Source organism: Loxodonta africana, chromosome 14 (genome assembly GCF_030014295.1).
Source record: "Loxodonta africana isolate mLoxAfr1 chromosome 14, mLoxAfr1.hap2, whole genome shotgun sequence".
Classification (NCBI taxonomy): Eukaryota; Metazoa; Chordata; class Mammalia; order Proboscidea; family Elephantidae; genus Loxodonta; species Loxodonta africana.
Window position 1 is genome coordinate 77155515 of NC_087355.1, and position 23140 is coordinate 77178654.

General features: G+C 49.7%; 1 protein-coding gene across 16 annotated transcripts in view; it reads left to right on the forward strand.

Annotated features, from left to right (window-relative positions):
* MYC (MYC proto-oncogene, bHLH transcription factor) overlaps positions 1–23140 on the forward strand; it is a 295153-nt gene that overhangs the window by 177334 nt on the left and 94679 nt on the right. For 3 of the 16 annotated variants that reach the window (XM_064268071.1, XM_064268070.1, XM_064268074.1), the window contains exons 10-11: positions 347–525; positions 1995–2086. The exons of 11 other annotated variants lie outside the window; for them this stretch is intronic. The gene's annotated coding sequence lies outside the window, so the exon portion shown is untranslated. The remainder of the gene's footprint in view (positions 1–346; positions 526–1994; positions 2087–23140) is intronic. 2 more of the 16 variants (XM_064268081.1, XM_064268084.1) reach the window with 1 other exon arrangement.

Sequence of the window (23140 nt, forward strand, 5' to 3'; positions counted from 1 at the left end):
GATTGGGTGAAGGCGGGGGGGTTGGGGGGGTGGACTAACCAGTAAGCACGGGGGTAGGCACCAGCTTACAGTAAGTGCGAACCTTGCTTATTGGGTAATCCATCCCTGGGTGAAGGCTGTCATCATGGTTAACTTAGATGATTTACTTCCTTTCTTTTCAAAAAATCTTACCCCCAACTCTTGCTTTGCAATTATTTTATTAAAAAAGGTCAATAAAGATGCAGACTGTGAATTTAATCATGAGGAAATATCAGACACGCCCAGATTAAGGGATATGCTTCAGATAACTGCCCTGTCATCTTCCAGCCTAGGAAACCCTCTAGGGCAGTTCTGCTCTGTTCTGTAGGGTTGCTGTGAGTTGGAATTGACTCCATGGCACGCAACAGCAACAATCTTCCAAAGTCCGGGTCCTGACAGTGAAGGAAAGACCAAGGTGCATTCCAGACTGAAGGAGACTGAAGACACGTGGTACTAAATGGAACCCTGTACCTTTGGCAGAAGCGGGATGGGGTCTGATGTTTAGCTGTGAGTTCTGTTACTGGTATGAACCTCCTGACACTGCTGGTGGAACGTGCTCTATGTGGGAGAATGTCCTTGTTCAGGACCTAGCATGAAGGCGTTCAGGGTGACGGGACTTCTGGGCTGCCACTCACTCTCGGGTGCTTTAGGGAGAAGGTTACTTGCAGTGTACTATTCTGTAAGTTTGTGATCATTTCAGAATTTAAATATTAATAAAAATTGAGCTAAGCAACTGACTGAGGGGGGAATAGCCCTCAGTGGAGCACGAGGCAGACCTGCGCTTGGATCCTGACCCTTTAAATTTACTCCTCTGTGCCTCAGTTTCCTCATCTATGTATGTGGGTACGTGCGCATGCACGCGTGTGGGTGGGAAGTGGCACAGTGAAGGGGTGGCCTTAGCAGGGCACCTGAAGGTCCCAGGCCCTGGCTCAGGCATCCCCGTTTCTCTGTCCCTTTGTACCTGCCCAGTGAGGTGCCTCATGCAGAGTTGTGGGTGGGTTTAGACTCCAGAGTACTCCCCTGTGGCATATTCTTTCTGCCTTAACCAGGGCATCCTGGCCCAAAACAAGGTAAAGTGAATCAGTGAATTTTAAGATTTACTTAAGCTCAGCTAGTATCTTCCCTTGTCTCTAGGAAGAGCATAGCATTTCTTGTTTCCTTGCCTCTCTCCTCTCCTGGCAGCTTTCAGCAAGGAACCTTGTTCATTTTTATGTCCGTGGTGCCTGGCGGAAGGGACCACTGCACTTCTCCATTGCATAGCCACCAGACCCCATGTGGACCCAGGCCCCTTCATTGGACAGGTTTTGTTACTTGTCCCCAGATGTGGGGCTGCACGCAGTCTGTGTCGCCAGCACCTCGCCTGGCACGTCCTGAAGGCTGTTTCCTGTGGAGCATTGTTCTGAGCTCTTTGCATGTGCTACCCTGGTCCAGCCTCGGCACCCCCATGATCCTGGTACAAGTACTCCCCTGCTTGTACATAAGACAGCTAAGGCACAGAGCAGTGGAGCCACTTAACCAAATAGCACAGCTGGGAAGTGGTGGAGCCAGAGTCCCGACAGACAGATTAAAAATTAATTTTATTTGGCCTGAGACCTAACCGCTGGACACACTGCCCTCAAGGAGGTGAGTGGAAGAAGTGGTGTCTTCTGGGACATGAGTCGGTTCACTCCTAGCCCCGAGCCAAGGCAGGACTCCGCTCCAGCTATTCACCACCACCCTAATAAAGCCAGTGTTTACCCGGGGTGGAGGTGCTCATCAGATGTTTTTGCCAATCCCCAAATACGGCCATGGCCCGAAAGTGAATAGGGATGCCTATTATGTAAGGCACTGCGCGGGTCCCCAGACAATGCCACTTCCTTGCCCGGCGGCTGTGTGTTAGTGCCTAACAGTGGTTACTCATTTCTTCTGGAAAACTTGGCAGGGCAGCATCGCCCCGTTTCCGCCTACCGCCACACCCTTGTGCTTCCTTTATTCAGATTCCCGTGAGCCCCACCACGGAGAGGCAGCATTTGGCTGTAGCCAGTCGGGGATTGTGGAGGAGAAGAAACATCATTGCTGGGAACAGCAGGTACTCACAGTTCACCTGGCGAAATTCCAGCGCCTGGCAGCAAGTAGGGCCCAGCCACAGGTATAAGGAGGCCATGGGGGGTAGGCAAGTGGGCAGATCCTGCCATGATCCCACTCCTTCATGCCTAACAGGTGTGCGCTGAGCTGGGCATGTGCTGAGTCAGGTGTGCATGGAGCCAGATGTGCCCTGAGTCAGGTGTGTACTGAGCATGCTCTCTGCCTCTGCTCCGCCCTTGGCAGAGGGAGGAATTCAGGTCTTCAGGGAAGCCAGGAGGGATTATCCCAAGGGATGTGAATAATGTAGGGCTTGCAAGAATTCCTTGCCATTTTGTCTGTAATACTTCAAAGGTGGGCACTAGAGGAAATCATTCCCGTTTACTGCCTCCCCTCCCCCACCAGGACACACTTGATCAGACTCCCTACACACGTGGCCGAGTCCCAGCCTTGTGTGGGTGCATCAATGAATTCCTGGTCATCTCCATGCAGATCGGCTGTTTGTGGGCCCATACTTGATAAATACCAAGCTCCAGCTGAGCACCCTGTACCCAGAGCCCCTCATCCCTTGCAGATGAAAAAATTACAGGCACACGTATCCGTCTCATAAGTAGATCGATATGTGAAAACCAAACCAGTTGCTGTCAGGTTGACTCTGACTCGTGGTGACCCCATGTGTGTCAGAACAGAACTGTCCCCCACAGGGTTTTCAGTGGCTGGTGTTTTGGAAGCAGATCATTAGGCCTTTATTCCAAGGCGCTTCAACTTTCTGAGTAGCAGGCGAGCGTGTTAACCATGTGCGCCACCCCGGGTTGCAGATAGATGTATAAATATACACGTATCTGTCTAGACATGCGTACATACATACATACACCCCCAGTGCACTTGTGGTGTGGGTGTTGTGCTGAGTTATGTGCATATTTCTCTTTCTGTTTTACCAGCAATAAAGGTTATCCGGAATTAGGGGATTTATCTGTAACTATTTGGATCCTAGTTTGCAGTTCTTTTATTGGGTTATCTTACTTTATACTTCCACAGCTCTGGAAGGTGGTGTCATTATTCCCATTTTATATTGTCGTCAGGTCCCATCTAGTTGGTTCTGGCTCATAGCTACCCCATGTACAGTAGAATGAAACACTGCCTGGTTCTGTTCCAGCCACACAATCATTGCTATGTTTGAGTGTATTGTTGCAGCCACTGTGTCAGTCTATCTCGTTGAGGGTCTTTTTCTTTTTCGCTGACCCTCTACTTTACCAAGCGTGATGTCCTTCTCAGGACTGGTCCCTCCTGATAACATGTACAAAGTGTGTGAGACGAAGTCTCGCCATCCTTGCTTCTAAGGAGCACTCTGGCTGTACTTCTTCCAAGACAGATTTGTTTGTTCTTCTGGCAGTCCATGGTATATTCAGTATTCTTTGCCAGCACCATAATTCAAAGGCAGCGATTCTTCAGTCTTCCTTATTCATTGTCCACCTTTCCCATGCATATGAGACGATTGAAAAGACCATGGTTTGGGTCGGGAGCAGCTTAGTCCTCAAAGTGACATCTTTGCTTTTTAACACTTTGAAGAGGTCTTTTGCAGCATTTTTGCCCGGTGCAGTGTGTCTTTTCGTTTCTTGACTGCTGCTTCCATGGGCGTTGATTGTGGATCCAAGTAAAATGAAATCCTTGACAACTTCCATCTGTTCTCTGTTTATGATGATGTTGCTTATTGGTCCAGTTGTGAGGATTTTTGTTTTCTTAATGTTGAGATGTAATCCGTACTGAAGGCTGTGGTCTTTGATCTTCATCAGTAAGTGCTTCAAGTCCTCTTTGATTTCAGCAACCGAGGTTGTATCATCTGCATAACACAGGTCGTTAATGTGTCTTCCTCCAGTGCTGATGCTGAGTTCTTCATATAGTCCAGCTTCTCGAATTATTTGCTCAGCATACAGATTGAATAAGTATGGTGAAGGATACAGCCCTGACGCACACTTTTTCTGATTTTAAACCATGCAGCATTCCCTTGTTCTGTTCAAACAACTGCCTCTTGGTCTATGTACAGATTCTTCGTGAGCACATCGAAGTGTTCTGGAATTCTCGTTCTTCACAATGTTATCCATAATTTGCTAAGAGGAAGTGAAGCTGCTGAGAGATGAAGTGCCTCATCTGAGATCATGCAGCTGGTCCACAGGCCAGGGGACCCAAGGCATGTGGAGTGTGGGCTCTTGGTTACATGACTGGAGGTTACTTAACCTTGCTGAACCTTAGTTCCTTGCCTGTAAAACGGGATAGTAATAGTACCTGGCCCAAAGGGTCATTGTGACCATTCATCAAGGTCAAATCCTCCATGTGGTGTAGAGAACAGCTTTCAGCACACAGCGTGCCCTCTGATGGCAGGTTTGACCAAAAGTTGGATGACTGACCTAGTGATTCTGAATGGGGCCAGTGGGAGCTTTGGGCTCAGGAATGAGCAGTTTGTTGGGGGTAGCCGGTGCTGAGTGTGGTAGGGGTCCGAGTGAGTAGATGGACTTGAGGTAAGAGGTGGACAGACGAAGATTTCTCTGAGCAGAGCCGAAGCCTGAAGTGCCCAGGCTGGCCTCATTTTTCTGATGTGGAGCCTGCACCCATTCAGCTCCGTTGTGGTGCTTTGATGGTCTTTCTCAGAAAGGAGGAAGGTTGGGCTGGGTGTGGCTTTGTTTCCTCTGCCTGTCAGAGGCTCACTCTGCTCAGAACCTGTCTCAGCCTTGGATCTGCACCTCTTTCTGGCCTTTGGCATGGCCCAGCCCTGTGCCCTGGCTTTGGAATTGTTACCCTTTCCCTCCCATGATTGTCCATTCTCAAGGGTCGAGGAACATGAAGCCACTGTTGAGTTCTTGCAGCGTGCGGGCAAGGCTGCTTCCTCCCCAGCTTTCCTGAGAAGGGGAACCTCACCTGAATGTTCCCTGAACGAGTCTTGCCTCCAAACCCTTGCCTTGGGAATGTACACTACTCGCCTCCCTTATTTGTCTGAGTCGGGCCTGTCCTTTGTGATCTTCCGCCTCTGCAGTGACCTCTTCCTCCTAGGCCCCTACAACCCGTGCGTATGCATGTGTGTGCTGGGAGAGCTCGGCAAGACAGGGCTTTGCAGATCAGGAGAAATGACGCTGTGGTCCAGCCACCGCCCCCATTTTAAGCCCACCATAGCCACTGGCCCAGTTGGGCTTGCAGTCCTCATCATTCACTCAGCCATTACCTCTTGTCGTCTTGTCTAGTTCCTTCCCTTTGTTCTGTGCACCTGCCTTGCTTCTACAAGTAAACTGTAAGGACTTGGACAGCAGGGGCCAGGGATCTGACAAGTCTTGAGCCCAAGTCTGGAGGTACTGAGCCCCATTGCTGGATTGAATCTTTACGAGCACTGGATGAGGTGATTATTACCCACAGTTCCCAGATGTCAAAGCTGGAGCTCGGAGAGGTCAGGCAGTTCTTAGTGTCACCCACTAAGCAGGTGACAGAGCTGGAATTTGAACCCAGGTTCTCTGTCTCCCCCAAATTATGACTTTTTACATGTTCTGTCTGGTTCAAAGACTGTTTCAGAATCAGTGCTGGGGCCCAGTCCCCTAGTTTCCCCATCTGGCTTTTGTCTTGTTTCTTCCAAGGGCCACCTCTTTCACTCCAGGTTGAAGCCATCTGGAACTCACTGGCCATGACACTTCTTCAGATGACCTCCATGGGGTGGTGGCCAGGAGAACGGTCATAGTGCACCTTTGCACAGGGGTGAGGTGGGGGGTGGCTCCATCACATCATTCTAGAGCCAGTGGCGCCTCGTGTTCATCTGCAGGAGCTGAGAGAAGATCACAGTTCCTGATCAAATATGAGCAAGGTGGAAGATATCAGAGCTTTCCAGACAAAGTGTGGACACACCGACAGATAGCTGGAGTAACATGGCTTCACATCCTGGCATGGGGAGGGGAGGCGTGCCGGGGTAAGGCATGTATTCTTCCGGGTGGAGAAGCCTGAGAGTTTAGAGTTTCTTCTTGGCCAAAGATGGGGCTTTTTGCTTTCAAATGGCGGAGTCCACCGCCCTTTCCTTAAGGGCAGCTGTTCAATATGAAAATAAAGAGATGCCCCCAGAGTTTTGAGGGGCTTATGATGTGAACGAAAGGCCTTACCCTGCGGTTTTATCCTGTGGCTCCAAAAATACCTGTCTTTAAAAGCTCCTGGTGATCCACAGTACATAGAGAGCTTAAGTGTAAGATCCCTTTGGGGTTCTGATTTTTTTTAAGTGTTTAAAGAAAAACGATACCTTTAAAAAGCAATGCTGTTTGTTTTCAAAGCTGCAAAACTGGGATGTAGAAAGGAGAGAGATTTAAGCTTCCCTGGAAATAGATGAAAATTTTGGCCTATTTTTACCAATGTCCAGTATTTTGGGTTCGTTGCTCTTTTGTGCTTTCACCCCAGGACCTCTGTTAGGTGGTGATATCATCATGTAGTAGAATGCACTTTACAGTTCACCTAGATTGTTCTTCTTGAGCAGTCCCTCCACCTGGGGAGGTAGGCAGGGCAGACATCATGCCCATTTGGCAGATGGCAAAACAGAGGATGCAAGGGATTGTAGAAACCCCCTCCGTTTTCTGGTGTTTCATTTTTCTATCTGTGAAATTAGATAGGGCTGTGACGCTTACACTAAGGGGTCTTTATGCTCCATCTTTCTTCAAACCCAGGCTTTGTGGCTGTTGAGGAGGAGTGAGCTGGGATCTGTTTCAGGCTACTCAGGGGTTCCTCATTCCACCTTTCTTCTCACTTAATGAATGCTTATTAAGAGCTCACCACATACAGGGGTAGGCTGGTGCCTTTTCTACCACGTCAGTACTATGGCTTTGTTGTTGCTGTTAGTTGCCATCGTGTCAGCTTTGACTCATGGCAACCCCACGTACAACAGAACAGAACGGTGCCCAGTCCCACGACATCCTCTTGATTGCTGGCAAACTTGATTCCATTGTTGCCTTCCAACCTAGGGGATGGATCTCCCAGCACTGTATTAGACAATGTTCTGTTGTGATTCATAGAGTTCTCATTGGTTAATTTTCAGAAGTAGATTGCCGGATCACCCTTCCTAGTCTGTCTTATTCTGGAAGCTCCTCTGAAATCTGTCTACCATGGATAACCCTGCTGGCATTTGAAATACTGGTAGCATAGCTTCCAGTACGATAGCGACACGCAAGCCAGCTCAGTATGACACACTGGCAGATGGATGGTGGAGTACCATGGCTTTGCATCCTGTGTGTGTGTGGTGGGGGGGTGCCTGAGTAAGGCACATAAGCTGCACGGACAGGGGCCCTGAGACTCAGGAGGAGCACAGGTGGGCAGTGTGTGGCCCAGCTGGATGAGTTCGCTGGAGAAGGGCCGCATTCGAAGGCACCAGACTGAGCCAGGTGCTGGGCCTCCTGGAGCCCTAGAGGCCCTGCGGGTGCTGGGCTCTGTGAGGCCTGTTTTCTGTTCCCAAGGCTCTTACGGTTGGAACTTTTGTTTCTGCCATTGCTCACCCTTCACAGCGCCCTCTCACAAGGTGGTGTGGGCAGTCTTTAGCACATACCAGTGGTCACAACGGTTCTTGTTAAGTTCAGAGGTGACTGAATAAATAGGTCCTCTCCTTTGAGCTGCGGGACAGACAGCCCTGTTGGCTGTTTTCATTTTACAGCAAGGGAAGCTGAGATTTGGAAAGGTGAAGGGCTTATCCAAGGCCACTTTCTGTTCGGAGGCCACAGAGCCAGGTTCAAGGACAGTCTATCATGTTCCACATACCTCCCAGAGCTTCACCGGCCCCCAGGGAAGGAGAGCATCTCCTTTTTTCTAGGCAAGAAGTGGTTGGTCCAAAGTCACCTACCTGTTGGACCCACTGGTTTTCACCTCACTCTAAGCATTCAGCATGGATGGTGGCAGATGTTGGAGCTTCCCAGCTGTGCCAGGCCTGAACCCTGGACCCTGTAGTTGCTGGGTTATGGCCCCAGGGCAGGAGCCCAGCATAGGGACAGTGGTTGTCTTCTCCAGGAAGCAGCTCTTTATCAAATGTCTTGCATGTTAATACACGTAAAAAAAAAAAACCCAAACCTGTTGCTGTCAAGTCAATTCTGACTCATAGTGACCCCATAGGACAGAGTAGAACTGCCCCATAGGGTTTCCAAGGAGCAGGTGGTAGATTGGAACTGCTGACCTTTTGGTTAGCAGCCTCTTAACCACTATGCTACCAGGGCTCTGATACATGTGAAGTGCTTAAAATATTAGCTTGAAATTAATAGCATTCAACCGTTGACTCACGTTAGGTGAGGGCTGACTATGCCAGAAAGGCCCACCACATGATAGCAGCCTCATGATATCGACCCACCTCAGGGGAGAGGGACTAGAGTTTAAATTATGTAGTGAGACCCCCAGTGAAAGCTCTGGGCATGGAAACTCCATGAGCTTCCTGGTTGGTGGTAGACATCGATGCACATGGAAGGGTAGAAGGTCCTTTTTGGAGACCTGGAAACTCTGCATTGGAAACCCTCCCAAACCTCACCTTACGCATCTCTTCATTTATATTCTTTTTGCTATAATAAAATTTAATAGTAAGTCTAATGGTTTCCATGAGTTCTCTTAGTTGTTCTAGTGGATTCTCAAACACAAAAGAATAGTGGGAGCTAGGAGGTCAGAAGTGGGGGCTCTTGGGGACCCCTGAGCTTATGGCTAGTATCCTGTGGGGGTAAAGGGAATCCCCAAATTTGTAGCCAGCAGGTCAGAAATGAAGATGTGGGGATTTCCAGCTTGCAGCTGGTGTCTGGGAAGACATGACAGTCTGGAGGACTGTGCCCTTTAGCTTGTGAACTCTGACCCAGCTCCAAGTGGTTAGGGTTGAAGAAAGAAGTGCTGTGTGTGCAGCTGGTGTCCGAACAGAACTGAAACAGAGGGGCACAGAATTCATAATCATTTATTTTGATTTTTCCCATTAAGCACTGGTAAGCATCTTAAGGAAAGCATTTTTGGCTTTTGTGCAACATCCATTTGACCATTTTCAGATTCAGTTGTTAGAAGGGAATGTGTGTCATCAAAATGTAAATTATAAAACCACTGTGGCTGAGCAGCTGAGCGCAAGTATGCGGCTTGAGGAGCCCTGAGTTTGATTCCTGTTTCTGCTGCTTGTTAACCATGCTCAGGTTTCATAGCCTCAATTTCTCCATCTGTGAAATGGGGACAATAAGAGTGCTAACCTCATACTTAGGGTTATTGTGAGGGCTGAATGAGATGGTGCACATAAAATGCTCACCGTTACTCTTGGTTGGAGGGGACCTTTGGGATTCTGCTCCCCAGTTCTCCATGGGAAGCTGGACTCCGCCATCACCACCCTGAGGTGGCTTTTCGGGGAGGCTTCCCAGGGATTTGGGTGCAGTTGAGTTAGGAATTTCTTTCCCCTTAGGCTTTCCTGGTCCTCAGACCTACCGGAGTCACACTTTTTTTTTTTTTAATGGTTTATTTTATTTTTGCTGTTGTTGAGCATATACACAGTGGTACACCGATTCAACAATTTCTACACGTACAGTTCAGTGACACTGATTACATTCATGAGTAGTGCATCCGTTTTCACCCTGGTGGCTTAGTGGTTAAGTGCTACAGCTGCTAACCAAAAGGTCAGCGGTTTGAATCCACCAGGCTCTCCTTGGAAACTATGGGACAATTCTACTCTGTTCTGTAGGGTTGCTATGAGTCAGAATCAATGCCACGGCAAAGGGTTTGGTGTTTTGGTCCCCACCCCTCCTCGAGTTGTTCCTCCTCCATTAACAGGAATGACCCCTAAGAAGGCTCCTATCTAATCTGTTGCTGTTGTTGATCTGATCCCGCATAGATAGATCTCCAAAGAGCAAGAGCGCAGTGGAGCCCCACCTCTCTGAGACATAGATCCTCACCCGTCCTACATTCCCATTCACATTCAGGAGAATGACAGGGTGGCCAAGACAGCAGCATCCCAGGGGCTGGGAGGCGATTTGATCTCTCCATCACAGTTGCCTGATGTTTCTTGTGGTGACCCGAATTCCATTCTGGGGGATCAGGCATTCAGCTGGGGGAAGGAGGCCTCCAAAGCAGAGTCAGCAGCAGCGGCTTGTTCCCTTGGAGGCAGCTGCAGCCGATGCTCAGGGGACAATGCCAGCAGCAGGAAGCCTTGTTGGTACCAGGCAGCCGGCACCTTTGACGTGGTTTGGTAACTTGATTTAGAAGGTGGTATCCATGACCATGACCCCGAGCAGCAGCGGCGCTGGCTGCTTGTTACCTACTGTCTTGGCCAGCAAATTGGTTTACGTGGAACGAAATGGGTTTCTCCCCTCACTCGGCGCTTTTTGGGGAGCCTGGCGCTCTCTTTTCACGTGTGACGCTACCCTCCCCCCGCCGCCCCCCCCACCCCGGGCAGTCAGCTGATGAAAGATAAAAACGAGCCTGGAGTGGGCGGGGGCGTGTGTGGGGAAGTAGAATCAGAGGGAAGGAACAAGAGCAGCCCTGAGTTTTCCAGAGCCAGGCGGCCTTCGGCCTGTTGAGAGGCACCGCGGTGGATGCTATGTATGTATTTGTTCAGGATTACAAGCAGTGCTGGAATGCTGCTTAGGACGTAACGTGGGAGACTTTTTTAGGGTTTACACCCAGAAGTGGCATTGCTGCCTCCGAGGCTGGTAAAGACGCTTTGTGCAGCTGGACTCTTAACCACTATGCCACCAGGGTTTACTGGGCAGGTAATATTCTTACCCCCATTTTACAGACAAGGAAACTGTGTACGGAGAGGCAGCCTGTCACAGAACCTGCACAGGGGTTGGGGTTTGGGAAAGGTGCCTTTCTTTAATCTGAAAGTTATCTGTGGCTCATCCTGCATTACTGGGCTTCCAAGAATCCCAGAAAAGCAATCCCCAACTGCCTTCTACCTGCACCTATCAGCCTGCATTTGACCCAAGGTCCTGGCTCTGTCCCACTTTCTCCTGCCCCTGCTGACATTTTCACCATTTTCTCCAGTTTCCTCCAAGCGGTAGGTGCTGGTAATGATTCTGTTCATTTATGTAATCAACATTTATTAAAGTGTAGACTTTTCACTTTTAGTGTCTTTGTAAAATTAACCCCATGATCACTGTCTTAGTTACATAGTGCAGCTGTAACAAATACCATTAGAAGTGGCTCTGAAGAACAGAAACTTACTTTCTCATAGTTCTGTACGCTATAAGCCCAAATCAGGGTTTGGCCCCAGTCGACCCCTTCCCTGCCTGTAGCCCCTGGCATTGCTTGGTTCCTCGGTGCTCCTTGGCTTGTAGATGATCTTCACATGGCCTCTATCCTTCCCTGTGCGTGTGTGTGTGTGTGTGTGTGTGTGTGTGTCTCTGTGTCTGTTCTGATCTCTTTATAACTCAGTGAGACGTGATTCCGACTCATGGTGACCTTACATATAACAGAACAAACATTGCTTGGTTGCGCTCAGTCTTCATGACCGTTGATGTGTTTTTATCCATTGTTGTGGGTGTTATATCAGTCCGTCTCATGGGAGGTTTCCCTCGTTTTCACTGACCCTCTCTTCTATAAAAAATGATGCCCTTTTCTAGCGGTTGGGGAACCCTGTAGCCTGTCCTTTCTAGCTTCTGCTCTGTTTTCTTCTCCCTGTCCTTGACCTGCCCATGGCCAGGCCCCCGTTGAGCCTGCAGATCCTTACAAGGGTGGGCCTCAGTTTCCTCAACTCTGAACTGGGATAGCAGCCACCATTTGTTTGTTTGGGAGAGCGGCGTCATCAGGTAAAGTTTTGTCCAGTTCTGCCTCTTAGTAGCTTTGATATCTGGGCAAGTTTCTGCCTCAACAGATGTATATCAGGGACCTGCTAAATGCTGAGTCTCTTGATGGAACGCCGAGGAAAAGGGACTATTACAGCCCTCTCAGTGGCACCACAGAAGAAAGACTTGGTGATCTGTAAAAATTATAGCCAAGAAAACCCTACGGAGCAGTTCTACTCTGTAACATGAGTCAGAATTGACTTGGTGGCAGCGCGTTAGCAAAGGGCCTGTGCCTTACAATAGCAGTGGACATTTCTCACAGTAGCACTTTGATTTCCTTGAAGAGCAGTTGTTAAGTGTTGGCGCTCACAAGCCAGCATTGTCTTCATCCTGAGGAGGGGGCGCTTCCCAAACCCCTGCCTGTGCTGCATACTCCCAGGTCCTGTGCTTCGGGGTGAAAGTACCCACTCTTGGTGATCCCCTCTGGTTTCTCAGAGGAGAAAACTTGCAGACAGGTCTCCTAGGTGTAGCTTGATTGTGGGCTAGAAGGGCAAAGCAAAGGTGTCCTCCGGATTTTCATTCCCTCTGGTTCTCCATCCTCAACCAGGAGAGCTTGGTGACCTGGAGCGAGTCACTTATCCTCTCTGGGCCTCTGTTGCCCTCATCTGTAGAAAGGGGCATTAGAATTTCTACCTCATGGCTGTGGTAAGAGTTGCTAATGACAGCTGACGTTTATCAAGGGTTTACTGTTTTCCAGGCACTGTTCTCAGTCTTTTCCATGTCTGAACTCACTTGATCCTCATGTATGCCCCTTTGGGAAATATTATTGCGCCCATTTTACAGATGAGGAAACTGGAGCTGTTAATTAACTTGCCTGATGTGATTCAGCAGGGAAAGGGTTGAGGCAACATTTGGAAACTTGTGTTTAGTCTTTGGAGTCCCTGAGTGGTGCACATGGTTAACCCACTTGGCTGTTAACAGAAGGGTTGGAGGTTCAAGTCCACCCAGAGGCACCTTAGAAGAAAGGCCTGGCGATCTACTTCTGAAAAAACCAACCATTAAAAACCCTATGGAACACATTTCTACTCTGACACACACAGGGCCACCATGAGTTGGAGTTGATTTGATGGCAACTAATTGTTTGGTCTCGGAGCACATATACTTGAGCACTGTGCCTTCCTGGTTCTTGTTAAAATAAGGCTGTGTACAGAATGTACCCAGCACAGTAGTGCCTGGCCCAGGGGAATATTGATGGGAGACCCCTGTGCCTAGAACTTCTGTTGTCTGCACTGAGTTTGGGCTATGTGAACCCCACGAGCTCTCTTTGTCTCTGGGTCTGCCTGTCTGTATGTGTATTTGTCTGTCTGTCTCTCTCTCACTCCCATCCCTTTTTTGGTCCTGGCCCCTCCATGGTTTCTCCCACCAGCCTTCTCCACTATTTATCCTCCTCCCTCCTAGTCCTAATTGACTTTGGCTCCTATCCCGGAACACAGCCTGGCACCCAGGCCTGCCGTACCATCCTAGCACCTCAGATGGCTAAATAACACACGCCAGGGAAATCTGTCCTCCCCCCCCGCCCCCCGACTGTCTCTGGGTCTTTGCCCACTGGGTGCAGTTGGAGGGCTCTGGAGTCCTCAGCTCTTTATGAAGCATCTCTCATTGTTTGTTGGCCACTGAGTGTCAGGCCCCAGGGATGTGGCGGGTGCTGGCTCTGGAGTTACGCAGGCATTATAGTAAGCATGCACCCCTTGAACGTGGTCCAGTGAGGCGTTGGCCCAGCCTCGCCCTGCCCGAGCAGCTGGAGCCTGCCAAGGCCTGGCCTTAGTCACCAGCCAGAGAGACTCCTTGTGTTCAAACTGGGTGGTTCTCATCTTCTCCTCTTTGCTGGCCCTGGCGTGGGGAGAAGCTGCTTGCCCTGGGGCATTGTTTCCCTCCTACTTAAATACTTAGAGTGGTGATGAGTGAGCCCTTAGTGTCAGACACTGCTCTGAGCACTTAGTGGGCATTTTCTCATTTAATCCTTGTACTGAGCTCCTGGAGCAGGTGATCCCTCTTACTGATGAGGATGCCAGCTCAGTGACAGGAGCACTAACAATGGAAAGGAGCTCACCTTTATTGAGTCCATTGCCTGCCAGGTGCCTGGGTTGAATCCCAGTAACTCCAGAGTAACCATTGCCTTCGAGCCGATTCTGACTCATAGTGACCATATAGGACAGAGTAGAACTACCCCATTGGATTTCCAAGGAGCTGCTGGTGGATTTGAACTGCCGGCCTTTTGGTTAGCAGCCATAGCACGCCTGTAGCTCTTAACCACTGTGCCACGAGGGCCCCAACTCTGGAATAGTGCGCGGCTATCCCTCTTTTACAGATAGTGAGACTGAGACTGGGTATTTCTGGGTCACTGGCTCATGCGTGTGGTCTGGCCCTGGAGTTCTTAACCACATTGCTATGCTTGGAACCGGAGTTACCGAGTGGGGTTGAACCGCCTGCCCCTGACTCCGTAGTGTGAGTGTAACCACTGCTCCCCACCAGAGGCCTGTCTAGGGTGATGGCAGGTATTACACAGCACCTGAGCACATGGCACTACTGCGCAGTTTCTGTTAACCTGGTACAGCCAGCAGCCTATCTACGGAAAATGCCACTTAGGGCAAGCGCTGAAATTGCACCTGTGTCTGAACATCTGACACCCCTCTTTTAGATAGCTTTGCCGTGATATCAGCTGAAAAGTACAAGTCAAGCTTGTTAATCTTTTAATTAACACATTACTGTGCTTGAGAAATACAAACTGCTCAGTAGCACCATGCCCCCGGGGCTGGTGTAATATCCTAGATAGGCCACTGCTCCCACCACCTCCTGGGATGTACTGGGGTGCAGCGGAGCTTCCTGCTTTCTCAAATGGGCACAGACGGTTAAGGAGAGAGCTGGGCGTCATTTAGGGAGAGACGGTCACTGAAACTAGAGCATGACCTGGAAGGGACTGGCCTTCAGCAGAGAGAGCCTGGCCTGAGGCTCTCGCTCAGGTTCCTGCCACACACACCCTTGATTTAAGCTGTATCCTGAGGACCAGACTCCCTTTTCTTTGGGCTTCCTGGTTTTCACAGGTCCCCTTCCCCAGTTGTCATTCACAGGGACCAGGAGGAACACCTCCTGTGGGGAGGTGGGGAGGAGAGGATGGCTAACCCAGCTCAAGCCTGCTCAGCACTTTTGCAGTTTATAAAACACTTTCACAGACATTAGCTCATTCAGTTGAGCAACCACAGGGGAATTGGAGCCCCCGTTTTACTGAAGAGGGAACCGAGGTTTCATTAAAGAGGGGAAGTGGCTCCTTCCACCCCGCCATGCTGCCGAGAGCAGTGACCCAGAAGCAAAGGGCTCCCTGCGTGAGAATGTTTGACGCGCTGTTATTAGACCCAAGTTCAAGAGTGGAGCCTCGGGTAGGAGGCTTGGGCAAGGCCAGCAGGTGCAGTTGATGCAGGTGTTTGAATAATCAAAATGAAAACAGCATCACAGGATGGGGCTGACAGCTGTCATAGCATCCTAAGGGAATCCAGGAGAGCACAGAACAGCCTTGAGATTATAGCTGAATCCTCAGTAGAAGGAGAAACAAAAAGCCGTGCGACACAGTGGTGAAATCACAGCAGCACCTATCCCTCTGCAACCGGGTGCCTAGACCGGTCCCCTCGGCGCAGCCCTCAGCCCAGTGCTCTTGGCCCCATTTCGCAGACTTGGCACCACCTCCAGGAAACAGCTGAGCCGGGAATGAAGTCTAGGACTGACCCCAAAGCCTCCTTTCTCCCCACTTGCTCTGCTCCTCAGAAAACCAAAACAGAATGCCTTCTATGTTGTTCTAGGAAATTTATTTAAAAAATAAATGGATTTCCATCTGAGAAGCCTGGTCCGTGAGGGACTGCAGATCAGGAGACTGTCATGGGTCTCACCAGGTTCAGAGAGGCCACCCATCCTCGGTGTCAGAGGAGGCTGGGAGCCTGCAGTTTCCCTATCACAGCAGAGGTGGGGCAACCTGCTAACCTGTCTTGGAAGCCAATAAAAAGAATCCCGGTGAGATCATGTCTGTTAAAGCCTTTTGAGCTCCCGGAGCACCCAGGCTATATTAACAGGGCTGTCCTGATTGCTCACTCAGCAAAAATGTCCCCAGGGCTGCAGAGCCCGCTCCTCCTCTAGTGCCCTTTTGTTCTGACATATTTTATTTGATTTCTTTAAGGCCTACCATGATAAGTGGAGGGAAGCTCAGGACTGAAAGAGGACTAGAATTACTAAGGAGCCCTGGTGGCCCTGCAGTTATAATTGCCCAGCCACCAACCCAAAGGTGCCCTGGTAGCATTAGTGACTGCTAACCAAAAGATTAGCGGTTCAAACCCACTAGCTGCTTTGCAGGAGAAAGATGTGGCAGTCTGCTTCCTTAAAGATTACAGCCTTGGGAACTCTGTGGGGCAGTTCTAACCTGTCCTGCAGGGTGGCTAGGAGTCAGAGTCAACGCGATGGCTATGAGTTTGTTTTTTTTTTGACTCACCCAAAGGTTGGTGGTTCAGACCCATCCCATAGCTCTGCGGGAGAAAGACCTGGCCATCTGCCTACATAAAGATTATAGCCAAGAAAACCCTATGGGACAGTTCTGCTGTGTTGCCTGGCGTCTCTGATGAGTCCAAATCGACTCGACAGCACCCAACAGCAACGTCATAGGCGGGAATTCCTTGGGTGGGGCAAACGGTTAAGTGCTAGACTACTAGCATTAACTGAAAGGTAGGCAGTTGAAGCCCACCAAGAGGCATCTCAGAAGTAAGGCCTGGTGAACTGCTTCCAGAAGCTCACAGCCTTGAAAACCCCGTGGAGCACAGTTCTACTCCACACGCTCGTTGGAGTCGCCAGGAGTCAGAGTCGGCTCAGTGGTAACTAACAACGACAACATCATAGGAAGAAGTGGCTTATTTGGGGCATTTGTTTTGTGCTAAGCCTTATTTACTGATGGACTTCTTTAAACCCTACAACCATCGTGGGAGGCAAGATGTAACATATAGTCCCATTTTCAAAGGAGGCAGCTGCCGCTTGAGAGGACAGCTTAGCGAGGTCACATGGCTGAGAAGGGCAAGCAGGGCTCCATGCTCCACTGCTAGGCTGTGCCCTTACCAGGCCCTGCCTTGCTGCAGTCGCACCTGCATTTTCCAGATCATTCTCTCCAGCGGACAGTAGCTACTCTGCCTTTCCTCAACTGGAGGAGGAGAAGAGTCGACTGGAATTTGGCCCTGAGCAGATGGTTACGGGTCTGTTATTCATTTTTGCTGCACAGGCTAGGCTGGGCCATCTCTGTCCTTTTGAGTTATTCTGGAGAATCTTGGCTTCATCTGCTGGGCGATCACCTGCCTCCGCCTCCCTGCCCATGAATGCCTTTACTTGACCCTTTGCATGAAATGGGTGGACAGGTGGGTCCTGAGAGGGAGACACCAGGTTGAAGTTTGTTCCGCAAACCTAGCCTGACCCCAACTCGTGTAAGTCAGGCTCTTTTGAATGTCATTATCAGAGGGTGGCTGTGGAGATGGGGGGGAGCGTGGTTAACAGTAATAATAGGTTGCATTTATTGTTTAGCATCAACTACGTCCCAGAAACATTCTAAGGTTTGGTCAGGCAGGAACAATACTGCTCTCGCTCCTCCCCAAACTCCCTGTGAGATACATTGAGCCGGTAATTTGGTCCCATTTTACAGATAAAAAATCTGAGGCTGTTAAGTACAAAGTTGCACAATTGAGGGTGAAACCCAGATCTCTTGACTTCCACAGTGATGAGCCAATTTCCTCCCACTGAAAAAAACCTCTGTGAGCCTGTTTCTGTCTGGTTTTCCTAAATGACCGGCTCTTTGTGTTTTGTTTTTCTCCCCCTAAATTTTTTGTTGTTGTTGTTATTGTTGAAAATATACACCGGTTCAACTGTTTCTATATGTGCAGTTCAGTGGCATTGATTACTTTCTTCGAGTTATGTAACCACTCTCACGCTCCTTTTCTGAGTTGTTCCTCCTCCATTAACACAAACTCACTGCCCACTAAATTTCCTATATAATCTTTCCAGTTGCTGTTGTCGATTTCATCCCACGTAGATAGTTCTTAAAAGCTTAATGCTCAAAGCACACGATTTTACTAGTTAAGCTAAACTATTGTTTGGTTTTAGGAAGACTTCAGGGAAATATTTTGGGTTTAAGGTTTAGAGATTATCTCAGGGCAATAGTTTCAGGGGTTCGTCTACTCTCCGTGGCTCCAGAAAGTCTGGAGTTCATGAGGATTTGAAATTTGGTTCTGCACATTCTCCCTTTTAACTGGGATTCTACTATGGAATCTTGGATCAAAATACTCAGTAATGGTAGCTGGGCACCATCCAGTTCTTCCGGTCTCATGGCAAAGGAGGCAGTTGTTCATGGAGGCGATTAGCCACACATCCCATTTCCTCCTCCTATTTCTGGCGCTCCTTTTTCCTCTCATTCCAGGCGAACAGAGACCAACTGTTCTGCCTTAGATAACCACTTGCAAGCTTTTAAGACCCTAGGCACTATGCAAGGAACTAGGAGCTAGAACAGAAGCACTAAACTTGTCATTAGGCCAGTTAACTGGGATGTCCCACGAACCCATGACCCTAAATCTTTGGGGTTTTTTGTTTTTTACTGTTATTGTCTACAGCTCAGGTAGGTGGGGCAGAAGATCTGTGGGGCGTACCTTCCCCTCTGCAGAAGATGTACACATAAAAGTAAAGCGTGGCTGGGACGGTTGCCTGCAGGACATAGGTGAAAACACTCACAAAACTTAACGTGTTAACTATTTTTAATAATTCTTAGTTGGTTACCAACAAGTAGACCACAAACGTATGCAAAAATGAAAACACAGAACTTGGGCTTTTCTTATTCCTGGACAAGAACCTCTGTTACGCTTAGCTTTTTATGGACCTCGGAATATCTGAGAATCATTCTTAGGTCTGGCAATGCCTGTATTGTAACTTCTTGTTAGCCACAATCAAGTCAGCCCCTGACTCCTGGCAACCCATGTACAACGGACCAAAACACTGCCCAGTCCTGCACCATCCCCATCATCAGTTGCAGAACAGACCTGTGTGGTCCACAGGCCTTTCACTGGCTGAATTTTGGAAGTAGATCACCAACCCCTTCTTCCTACTCTGCCTTAGTCTAAAAGCTCTGCTGAAATGTGTTCAGTGTCGTAACAACACACAGGCCCACACTGGCAGATGAGCGGTGGCTGTGCGTGAAGTGCCTTGGCTGGGCATTGAACCTGGGTCCGCTGCGTGGAAGGTGAGAATTCTCGAGCTGTGGTTGTGTGTCTGCTGCGATCTAGACAGAGCGTGTGCCTACTTCCAAGAATTGAGTTTCACAGCGACCCTGATAGGTGGAAATGACCTGTCCTGTACAGGTGAGTAGACTGAGGCCCAGGTAGTTGAAGTTACACCCCCAAGGTGATACAGTGGCAGAGCAAGGATTAGAGCCTCTGTCTGGTTCTACCGATTTGCGCATTCAACAAACAGTCCCCCAGCTGCTGCCCTGTGTCTGTCCCTGAGGGCAGTGCTGGGATGCCCAGGGTCACGTGCATGACCTGGGCATGCTCTTTAAGTGTGTTAGCTCATCCAGTCCTCAGCCCAGCCCTGTGTAGCCAGTTCTTCAGGTCTGCCAACCTTCATCCAAAACCTTTGTGTTGAGCTGAGCTTTGAATTCTACACTGTTTTGAGATCTTAGAAAAGCAACCCAGTACACATATCATGTGTTGCAGACCATGTGTTTGGGACAGCACCACTTAACCAAGTCCTAAGATTTCCATAGAGGAAGATACTAATTTTCACTCAAGGCGGGATAAATAAAATCTATAAACAGCCTCCTGCTAGTTCAGGTCAGGTGGCAAAATTGCCGAAAACTCAGGTCTTGAGATCTTCTTGGGTTTTGGAATTGTGTACCAGAGTCTGTGTTGTCATCTTTTGTATTTTGCAGGTGACAAGCCAAGGCTCAAAGAGGCTTAGTAACTTACTCAAAGTGGGGGCAGTGGTGGTGAGGTGGTAGGATTCTTGCCTTCCACACGGAAGACCTGGGTTCGATGACTTGCATGTTGTTAAATAATGCTGAATAGGTTTCAGTGGAGCTTCCAGACTCAGACTAGGAAGAAAGGCCTGACAATCTACTTCTGATCTGCAGCCGATCATAGGGGTGGTGCAGGACTGGGCAGCATTTTATTCCATTGTGCGTGCGTTCGCCACGAGTCGGGAACTGACTTGATGGTACCCAATAACAGCAACTTCCCCAAGGTACTCAGTTTGTGCGAGGGCTGAATATGAACCCAGTAGTGGGGCCCCAAAGCTGTGCATTTAACTACCTCTTGACAGATGTAACTTAAGAAGGAGCGCTGGTGGCCCAATAAGTGGTGAAGCGCTTGGCTGTCAACCCAAAGGTTGGCGGTTCGAACCCACCCATCGGCACAGTGGGAGAAAGACCTAGCTATCTGCTCCGGTAAAGATCATAGCCTAGAAAACACTACGGTGCCGTTCTGCCGTGTCGCCTGTGGTCACTTTGAGTCAGAGTCAACTCTTTGGCACCTAACAACAACGACAGTATCCTCATGGAACTCGGGACATGCACAAGCAAGCCACCAGTTACAGTCTGTTCAAATGGAGCATCTGAAGGGTGTCTGGGACCCCGGGCTTGAGTAGGGAAGATCCCATCTTCAGCCCAGCACCTATCTCTTTCAGGTGATCCCAGGTGCTTCTCCCAGGAGGGATGGTGTCGAGCGAGTGAGGCTGGTGGGGTTGGGCAGTGGCTGTGGTGGAGAGGGGGCCGCCCCTCCTCTGTCCGGCACCATCAAAGGCCGCCCTTGGCCATCAGGGAGGGAGCGCAGGCCAGAAGGTCTGCTCCTGACAGAGCAGTCTGTTTCTAGGCTGTGGAGGGGCAGGCAGAGCCGGTGGCAGGGAAGGACTGTGTCTCCCTTCCATGGTCCCATGTTTCTCTGCAAAAGATGAAAACAGAGTCTGCTTTGAACCTGCACTAGAACCTGCCTGTTTGTAGAAGTGTCATCACTGTGGATATTATTTTTATTCCTCTCGATAGAAATTAACCACTACTGGCGCAACTTGCATACTGTTTTAATGCTTTTTAATTTTTTTTCAGCTGTTTTTTACCTTCTGTCTTAGCTATTATTATCATCCCTAGTTTGCAGAAGTAGAAGCTCCGGTTCAGAGATACCGAGTAACTTGCCCAAGGTTACACGGCTTGTAGGGTGGCAGAATCCCCACTTTCTCCCTGGTCCTGGGAATATCAAAAAGAGGCATCTGTGATGTGGACTCCTCCTCAGAATCAGGGTCTCTGGGGTGGGTTTAGACATGTCTGCTGCAGGCCACGGGGACACGGTCTCCATTTACAGGTGAAGGGACTGGGGCTTAGGGGAAGTGATTGTCCAGGGTAACACAGCTCATTCCTTGCCCGGACCTCCCTGTCTGGGGAGAGAGAGCTTTCCCTTGCCTGGTGGGGGGTTCTGCCTGACCAGGCTCAAAAACCCTGATACTCTGTGAGCTTCAAGCAAGTTTTCCAGCCTCTCTGAGCCTCGTCATACAGCAGGGATAAGAATGTGCCATCATAATTTTACAGTGGAGTTGTACTGGGCGAGAAGCTCAGCCCACATACAGATGCCTTGTAAATCCCTGGCTGCTTCTCTTCCCGTTGGCTCTGCCTGGCGCCTTGTCTGCTTCTCTTCAGAGCTGCACCACAGCTCCCTTTCCAGAGTCTGATGTCTGGGGAATGAGAGCACTCGGAATGCCAAGCCTGGGCTCTCAGCGCCCTGTCTTCACACAGCTGACCAGTAACAGCAGCACCTGCCACCTTCCCATGTAGGCACGGTCCATAAACTAATTTTTACAACAGCCCTCAGAGAGAGGTACTATTTAGCACCCCTGGTGGCACAGTGGTTAACTGTTTGGCTGTTAACCAAAGCGTCGGCAGTTCGGATCCACCAGCTGCTGCCTGGAAACACTATAGGGCAGTTCTACTCTGTCCTGTAGAGTTGCTATGAGTCAGAATCCACTGACAGCAATGGGTTTTTTTTGTTTTCTTTTATAGCTAAGGAAATGAAGGCACAGAGAGGTTGACGCATTTGTCCAAGGTGACACAGTGTTTAAGTGGCAACTTGTTGTTAGTTGCTGCCGAATCGATTCAGACTCATGGCAAGTCCATGTGTGCAAAGTAGAACTGTTCTATAGGGCTTTCAAGGACATGACCTTTTGGAAGCAGGTCGCCAGGTCTGTCTCCCAGGGTACCTCTGGGTAAGTTTGAGCCACCAACTTTTTGGCTAGTAGCCGAGCGCTTAGCTGGTTGCGCCACCCAGGGACTTCCCTGAGTGGCAGCACCAGGATTCAATCCTAGGCAGCCTGGCTTCCAAGCCCACACTCCGAGCCCAGGTTGTCTTTGTTCCGAGGGTAGCAGCTTGCTTTGTGCAGCTGATGCCACTGTGGTCACACAAAGATGCACCCAGGAGGCAGTGTCGTGGGCAGGGAGAGGAGGCGGGGTGTAGGGGGCTGTTCCCAGGTTCCCTGCAGCTCCTGGTTCTGCAGGGCAAGGCCCGGCGCGGGGGCAGCCTTTGTGAGCCATGGCTGAACGTGGCCTCAAACCTTGGCCACGGTTTCCTATTCCCTGGCACCAAAAGCCCAGCTGAGTGATCAAAGCAGAGTGCCCTGAACAGGGAGGAGGGAGGTAAAAGGGAACTACTGGGGGTGAAGTGGGGTCGGAGAGTGGGGTGAGGTATTAAACAAGAAGGGACAGAGTAATTGGTTGGCTGATCGATCCCAGGGTGGAGGAGGGTGTAATTCACTCATTTAAATAAATGTAATTATTCAGCACCTGCAGTACCGATCTTAGAAAGCTTTATGCTTTCTGTCTTGTTTAATCAACTTTCTGATATGAGTCGGAATCAACTCGACAGCAAAGGGTTTGTTTTTTTTTTTCGCTGGGGAAGTCAGAGCACATTTATAGATCTGCTTTCCAGGTGAGGAGCCTGAGGCCCAGGGAGGGAGAGTGACTTGCAGAAGGCCACCCCGGGGAGAACCAGGGTTTGACCAAAGATTTAGGATTCCAAGCCCAAAGTTCAAGGTTTGTGTTGACTATGCAATGCAAGGTCAGGGGTGTGTGCCTTCCATCCCTCAGTGGCTCTAGAATTATTACTGCACCCCCTGCGTCGAGTAACAATTGTGAGCTACCACTGAGTTGCCCCAACTCATGGCAGCCCCGTGCTTAAGGGGATTGATGAGGCTGTTGACGTCCACGTGATCCACGGGGTTTTCACTGGCTGGTTTTC